Genomic DNA, 8987 nt, shown 5'->3' with positions numbered 1-8987 from the left:
GATCCATATATGAATATTATTATTTCATAAATGAAAATTGGAAATTTATATTTTTGATCGTTTTTTTTAAATACGATATTAAATTTATTTTTTAAAAACCGTATTCCTTGTCAAAAAACCCTACATTCTCAAAAACGCATTTTTGACAATTTAACGACCTTATCCCTACCTTATAAAAAAGGGGGCTTTGACCGTATCCAAAACGCGTTTGCCTATTGCGAAAAATGACAAAGAGAGTATAGGTGTTTGCTGGGGGGCCGAGATATTGGGGTGATGGAAAATACGTACTTTGAGAGTACCCCATTTGGAAGCGGAGGAGAAACGCTTTTATGGAAGGATATCTGTTTGATAGATTGGAGGAGCTGTCGGAAACGATCTACTGAACTTTGTCTATTGGTTTGATTGAATTGAAAGCAAAGAAATATGTGTGGTGAAGGGATACCGATTGGTCTTCTATTGTTATAGTGCTGGGGGGCACCACTGAGATCGCTGTCTCCTCTGCCTAGCTAACTAAGTAAGTAGTCTGCCGTCGTTTTTTCTTTATATTATATATGGAAGGTTACTGATTTTTATTGGTAATTAGTTTCATATTAGCCATTTTTCTCTACCGCTATCTTATCAAAAAACCGTATTGTTGACTTGACATTCTATCTTGTCAAAAAATACGTTTTTCACCTTTTTAAGAAACGCGTCTTTGACTGTGCATCCTCTCCCTTTAAAAAAGCGCATCCTTTGTCGTACACGTTTTTGACCGCATCGATACCTTGTTCAAAACGCGGATTTGACCGTATTCCTACCTTGCCAAAAATCGCGTTTTTAACCGTGCGCTATCTCTTTATCAAAAACGCGTTTTTTAATGTATCGTTAACTTGTAGACCCGTTTTAGATGTTTTTCCCAAAAACTCGTAAGATACAAGGAGAACGCGTTTTTTGCTACGGTTTTTTAATGCAATCCTTTACAAAATTCTTAATCTAATTGTAATATTTAAAATTAATGATGTCATCTTAACTGCAATTTATTGTTAAATAAAAATTCACAATAGTTTAAGTGCCCCACACGTATATACTCTCATTTTCAATCATATATAAAATAAGTTTGAACATCAAAAAATTTACTTTTTATTTCTATGTACAATATTTAATTCGAAAATGGATTGAATACATGAAAAGATTATCATATCATATTAACAGGAACGAAATGTTGCGATATAAAATAGATATATTAGCTATACAAGAAACCAGATGGAAAGGATATGGAAAAATTAATAAACAGGAATATATAGTATACTATAGTGGTGACGAGAATAGAAGAGGAATGTACGGTACAGGGTTTATCATAAACAAAAAATTAAGAAATAACATATTAGGATTTACACCCGTTGATAGCAGGCTGTGCACGTTGAGACTTAAAGGGAAATTCTGCAATATTACAGTTATATGTGCGTATGCACCAACAGAAGATTCCGAAGAACAAGAAAAAGATATTTTTTATGATAACCTAAGTACATTGTGTGAAAAGGCAGGATCGTATGACACTCTCATACTCTTGGGCGATTTTAATGCGAAAGTTGGAAAGGAAGAATTTGTGCTGGAAGTTGCTGGGAAACATTCTTTACATGACAACACGAGCGCGAATGGTTTGCGCCTGTGTCAATTAGCCAGTGAAGCTGCATTAAAAGTCAAAAGTACTTGTTTCGAGAGAAAGGATATATATAAGGGAACATGGAGGGTTCCGGGTTCACAGGTAGTTAATCAAATTGATCACGTATTGATCTCCTCGAGAAGAGCTTCCTCCATATTGAACGTTAGATCATGTAGAGGAGGAAACTGTGACAGCGATCACTTTCTTGTGAAACTGGTTCTTAGACAAAGAATTGCTAATGTTGCCAAAGAAAGGGGCATTAAGAGAATCAAATGGGACACCGAAAAATTAAGAGCCCCCGGGTGAACGAGATACTTAATGCCAATAACAACGCTCAAGAAAATGAATCGGTAAATGAAGAGTGGAAACGAATTGAAAATACCCTTAACACAGTTGCTAACGAAGTAGTAGGAAGGAAGCCGATCGAACGAAACATAGATTGGTTTGATAACGAATGCAAGTTAGCCATTAAAATTAAAAATGATGCGAGACAAAAAATGTTAAATAGAAACTCAAGATCAAACCACGAAAACTATAATCAAAAGAGGAAATATGCTACTAAACTATGTCGAAAGAAAAAGAAATTAATGATGAAAAGACAAGTAGAAAAAATTCAAGAAGCACACTTAGAAGGCAACACTAGGGAAGTTTATAGAAGAACCAAGTACCAGACTAAAGGTTACCAAGCGAAACTTAATGTCTGCAAAGATTCAGAAGGTAATCTTATAGTTGAAGAAAGCAAAGTTATGGATAGATGGGTCGAGTATTTCCAGAAAACACTTAATGAAGGGTACAGTGCAGATGAAGAAAACGTATACGATAATGTACCTCTGGACCCAGTTATAGACATGCCAACGATTGACGAGTTAAGGGAAGCTGTAGATAAGCTGAAAAATAATAAGGCTCCGGGAAAGAGCGGCATAACGATTGAGCTGGTCAGAGGTGGTGGGGAGATATTGTTAAATAATATACACACTCTGATCTGCAATATATGGTGCAATGAAAGGATGCCTGACGACTGGACACTGGGGCATCTTGTTCCCATACATAAAAAGGGGGATAGAACCTTGTGTAGCAATTACAGGGGTGTCATGTTGCTGGATTCTTTATACAAGATATTGTCTAACATCATATACAATAGATTAAAGCCATTCAGTGAGGTAATCATTGGTGAATACCAATGTGGATTTAGGAAAAACCGCTCTACTGTAGATCAAATATTCCTTTTGAAGCAAACAATGGAGAAATGTTACGAATATAACATGGATCTACATATCCTATGCATAGATTTTCAACGGGCTTTTGATTCAGTAAAGCGAAGCAAGATACGTGAGGCATTAATTGGACGCGGTATACCCCACAAACTAATACAAATGACGTTACTGACAATGCAGGACTCCAAAACTTCTGTATTGATACAAGGCCAGACGTCTAAAGAATTTGCAGTCAAAGCTGGAGTTAGGCAGGGTGATGCTTTATCAACCTTAATATTTAATATGGTTTTGCAACACGCTATTGGAACGCTAGAAAATGGGGGCCACATATTCACGAGGCCGTACCAAATAATGGCATACGCAGATGACGTATGCATTGTCTCAAAGAGTTATCGAACGATGGCTGAAACGTTCGTCGTTTTGGCTGAGATGGCACTCGAGGTAGGTCTTTTGGTTAACGAAGAAAAAACAAAGTATTTGAGAATGAGTCGAGATGAAAGAAGAAGAGCACCACAAAACATTACCATAGGAGAATATAACTTCGAAGGAGTTACGCATTTTAGGTATTTGGGTGCAACGATATTTAATGATAATAGTATGCACGCCTGCATAAATGAAAATATTCAAAATGGCAATAGAAGTTATTACGCAAATAAGAAACTATTTCAGTCTCGACTATTATCAAGAAACTTAAAAACCATTTTATACAAAACGACCATCAGACCTATAGTGACTTATGGGTGCGAGGCATGGTCTCTGACTCAGGGTGATGAAAATAACTTAAAAATCTTCGAACGAAAAATATTAAGAAAGATTTTTGGTCCCAAACGACTTGAAGATGGAACATACCTTCTGCGTACGAACGAAGAGTTGAATCAATCAATACATGGCGAAAATATTGTAAAACACATCAAGTCCCAAAGATTAAGATGGGCTGGCCACTTAGCACGGATGCCTGAAGACCGCAAACAAAAACGAACCTTCGAATATAAGCCACTGTTAAGTAGAGGAAGGTGCAGGCCACGAGCTAGGTGGATAGACGGCATAGAAAGTGATTTGCGAACACTAGGGGTTCGCGACTGGAAGCGAGAGGCAGAAAATAGAGCAGAATGGAGGCAAATTGTAAGGAAGGCCAAATCTCACCACGAGATGTAGCGCCAGAAGAAAGAAAGAAGAAAGATTAACAGGAACGAATTATTACGACATTTGAAATGGCATACAAGTAGAATAATAACAAAAGCAAAAATTTACAAATATCATGTCAAAAGATTTCCAAATCATTGAGTTTCTATTGAACGAAAGCGACCACAATAATCTGACAATAATAATTATTTTCATTACTATACACGTATATATGTATGTATGTATGTTAATTGCCAATGTGTACATGTGTTATTAAAGTATTATTGGTAAAGTATGAAATTGTATGTGCTAACGTCAATATTGTAATAGCGAATCGCTGCCGTATAACAATTTTCTCCTTATAAATTTTTGTTTTTTATTGTTTTCTTGTTTTTTGTTCATATCTATTATTGAAATCTTAACTGAGATGTCATGTTCATATCATTATTACAATAATATCACTTTAAAATCAATGTACATACAAAAATATATAAATATATATATTATGGTCTAGACTTACAGTTTTACAAAATATATATATATTTATATATATATATTTAGGTAAAACTCTTATACACCTTTAAAGTACATTTAGATTTTTATTGTGATTTACAAGTAGCTAGTAGCAATTTAATTTTTTCGTACATAATATTTTAAAATTTTTACTAAAAATATTAAGGGATTAAAAATGTTACTAGAGTTTTATATATCGATGGTATATCTTACATTTTAGATTATGTCATGCTGTTAACATATTATAATCGTATAACAAAACAAAAAAAAAAATTAACGAGTTTCCAATTATATTCCACATTTTACAATAACTGTTATAATATACTTGAGCTACTACATATAACAGCATTGAAATGTAAGCTTGCTCTGTATGATGCCATTTTAAATGATTTTATTTGTAAGGTATATAAATATGTATATATGAAAACATAAAGGTATTAACCATAGGATATGAATGTTCTTGAAAAAAAAAATAAAGAATTATTTTAAAAATTTTCATATTTAATTTATTCAGAAAAGAATAGAATAAAATTTTACAAAGGGTTAAACAGTATAATTTCAATGAAAATGAGAAATTTTTTAATGAAGGCGGCCTGGGAAGTAATTTGATAGTCATTTCATCACTTTCATTACAGAGCATTTTTAAAAAGTGTAATAATTAACTACGCGCATAATGTAATATAACGAATTAACTAAGCAACTAGAATATAAGCAAGTGATCAAAACTAAAATCGGTTATAAAACTTTGAATACGATTATGATATATGCAAAAATGGTTGAAATTTTGAAGCTAATAGGACAATAAAAAAATTAACGGGTCCAAGCTCTGAAAAGCAATCGTCAATGCGAAAGAAATACTGGGAAACCAAGAAGAATTAGATGAAGAAGTCAATAGCGGAATTTGATCTTGAACAAGGGAACTTGTACATGTAAATAATCATCAGAAATAAAACGAAAGAATGGAAAGTTGGAGATTCCATGAAGTTGCCACAATATAAAGAATAGTTGAAGAGCATAATGTTGAAAAGAGGAACGCGGAAACAATTAAAAGTTTCGAAAGGCATAAATTGATTAAAAAGATAGCACTATAGAGAAAATGTCACACTCGAAAAATCAATGCCACTTTATTCTACCTAATATTGCTGAAAACAAGACATACAAATTTAAAATTACAGCGAATATAATAAAGAGTTAATAAAGAGTTAATTCAAATGATCTTATAACACAGCAACAAACACCATTTCTTCAATCACCTTTTCTTATTTTTCCTCCTTCTTCTCTCTTTTTTGCACATAAATAATAATTAATTAATGTCAAAGAAAATGACAATTCTAACGAAAACAAAGACAAATGCAGGTATGCTTATTAACTGTAGTCTGAATTTCATACAATTTTTTGTTTTTTTTTTCTTTTCACTTTGTTCTTGCAGACTTTACTGTTTATCTCGCCAACGACGGTTCAGTTGAAATGACACGAATGATTAATGTTAAAAAATAAAACTGTTAAAAGGTATGAAAAACTTTTCAAAAAATAATTATTTCAAAATGCAAAAATATATAAAAAACAAAAAAAAAAAAACAAAAAATTTTAAGAAAAATCCCAACTTTATTTTAAAGAACTTAAAAGCCATTTTTGACGAGTTTTCTATGGCAGAAAACAATATTCTCCCACTTTCGGAGTTACATGAATTTTTTCTTCCTTAAAGTACCTATACACTTGAAATGAAAATTTTTTTTTCTTTAAAAATTCTTAAACTTTAAGAATTTTTTTAAGAAAATTTTCATTTATTTTGAAATTTCCTCAAAATTTTTAATATTCAAGTGATGATATTCAAAAGAAAAATATGTTTTGTTGTTGTATTTCTAAATTGAAACCCTTCGGCAGGAGTCGGTACAAAATGAAAATGGAAAAAATTTCTACTATGGCTGCGAAAAAAACAAAATAAAATATAAGAATTTCCCGATTAGCAATCCATAGTTTTTGGTATTGTTTTCAACGCATTAAAATACCAGTTTGATATTTCGAAAGGTTGAACGATGAATGGGCGGGAAATATAGCACAACTTGTTAATATCAACAACATGTAAAAATGATACAGCAGCTCTTACATTATACCTGTAGAATACTAATTCGAGAAGAGAAACCTTGTTTATTTGAGTTTTGGAATACAAAGTGCTAAAATAATACAAATTTGGTGTATGATCAAATTATTTATGCTTGTTGTCTCTTAAAATTTAGAACTCAACATATCACATAACAATGTAGTTTGCATCAAATCTAATGCAACTTCAGTTACTAATGTAACTGAAAATAATTAGATCCGACTCCAAATTATTACGCCATAAAGTAAAGAAATTCACAATTATTCCGGAATAAATAGTAACAGAAACTGCTAAAAAGCATTCAACGACATTTGCTTCATAATTCTCGAAATATGATCTTATATTTTGCCTGAACTTATAATTCCAAACTTCATCTTCCTTTCATTTTTCAGGCATTTTTAAAGTAATTCTCATTTTATAACCATAAAAATTGTTTCATTGGCAATATATAAAATTGGTTTTATTTTGAATTCCATTTTAAGAAACCTCTAAATTGTAAGTATGAGTTGAGACATTATGATTGTAGAATATCAAATGAATTAATATACATACCATGCCATCACCATTCATTTATGTCAGATCATCTTATTTATACAAACACAATATTATATATATATAAGAAACCTTAAACCACCTACATTATTACTATAATAATACAAAAAATAGAAATAACAGCCGAAGTAACAAACAAGAAAAATAAGCAAAACACAAGAGAAGAAAACAAGGACAACAAGGACAACAATATCAATAACAGAAGTAATCGAAAAGTCGTATCCTGAATATTAAAAAGAAGAAAATACCACGCCCAAAATAGAAAAAATAAAATAAAATTTCTATGCTCTTTTATTCACAATAATTTTCCACAATAAATCATTACAATAAGTCAGGACTCAAAGAATAAAAAAACCATGGAAAGCTTAAAAATCTAAAAAGAAAAAAAAAATAGGAATAGAATTGGAAACGGAAATAAACATGGAAATTTCTAAATTGATTTTTTTTTTTTTGGTAAACCTTTACGTGTAGAATTGGAAAAAAAAATATTTGGAATTTTTTTCTTTTTCTCAAAATTAATTTCGGAACTGAAGGAAAAAAGAAAATTATGAAAATTTCATTATTGACAAAAAAAAATCTTTATAAAATTTAAAATATAAATTGGTAGGAAAACTTTTTCGGCTTGCCCTTTTTTGCCGAAAATCATTTTAAAATTTAAAATTCCTTTTTTTTTTTGGTTAATATTAAATTTTAGGATATTTGGATTGTAGAATCCTGAAGAATTTTTTTTTATCTTGAAAAATTTTAGCTTTAGTTAGCTGGTTACCATTATTTTCATACGGAATCAATCACATAAAAATTATAATGAAATTTAGATGAAACACAACATCTTTCAGGTCAATGCTAGCACAACCGAAAAAAAGCAAGATCCTGAAAGACAAGCTTCGAATCTAATTAATTCACGAGTATTAAAAGAAAAGGGTATTCTAGTAGCTCTTTTGACCTAACTTTAAATCTCTTGATTATTCAACTAGAAATGTTAAGTTTTGTTGCTCCGTCCATGAAAATTGTATTACGATCTAGGTATTTTATGATATTAAAGTTTTAAATCTCGCTTGAATCAATATAAAAACAAAATTGCATAGCTATTTACTTTAAATTTCATAAAGTTAATAATAATTTTCGCCTAATTATATGCAAAATTAAATTATTACATTTTAAAATATAAATATTTCTTCTACACACCACCAGAGTTATTCAAGAATTTTGTTTTAGTTTTAAAGGAAGAAATCAACATCCAAAACAGTTTTATTTACTTTTTACTTGAAAAAAATAATAATAAGTGAAATATTATTATATAACAATGTATTAAACATAGATGGGTATATAAATAAATTTTATTTATAAAATGTACACAGTATATAACAATGTAGCACAGTTAAAATGAAAAGTTAATTAAATTAAGGATTTTCTCTTCATTACTTTCTTTTCTTCTCATTTTTTATTTTTTAATAGTCCTAGTATGCCATTTTCAATTTACTTCACTATTTTTTGTCTCTCTTTCTTATTTTTATCATAACAAAATTATACTCTTTAAAGAATTATATTTGACGTCCCCCCACTGTTATATTAATAAAGTTCTTCGTTTTTAATAAATAAAAAAATTTTCCTTTTTATTTTTCTATCATAATTATTTAAAGCACTTAAAAGTAAAACATTTCAATCAAAAGGAAGAACCTGAGTAAATTAACAGTAAAGTTTTCTCTTTTTTTTTTTTTTGTGATTTTTTATTGTTGTTGTTCTGCTCTCAATCTAGAAATCACGTAAAATCAATTTCATTCAATGTTGCTATTTTTACCTATTAAAGCTGGCCAATCTCTTGGGTCTTAAATGAAAAATTACA

This window comes from Condylostylus longicornis, unplaced genomic scaffold, assembly GCF_029603195.1.
Source record: "Condylostylus longicornis isolate FDR11 unplaced genomic scaffold, ASM2960319v2 ptg000145l, whole genome shotgun sequence".
Taxonomy (NCBI): Eukaryota; Metazoa; Arthropoda; class Insecta; order Diptera; family Dolichopodidae; genus Condylostylus; species Condylostylus longicornis.
The sequence above is the reverse complement of the archived record's forward strand: the minus strand, read 5'-3'. Positions refer to the sequence as shown.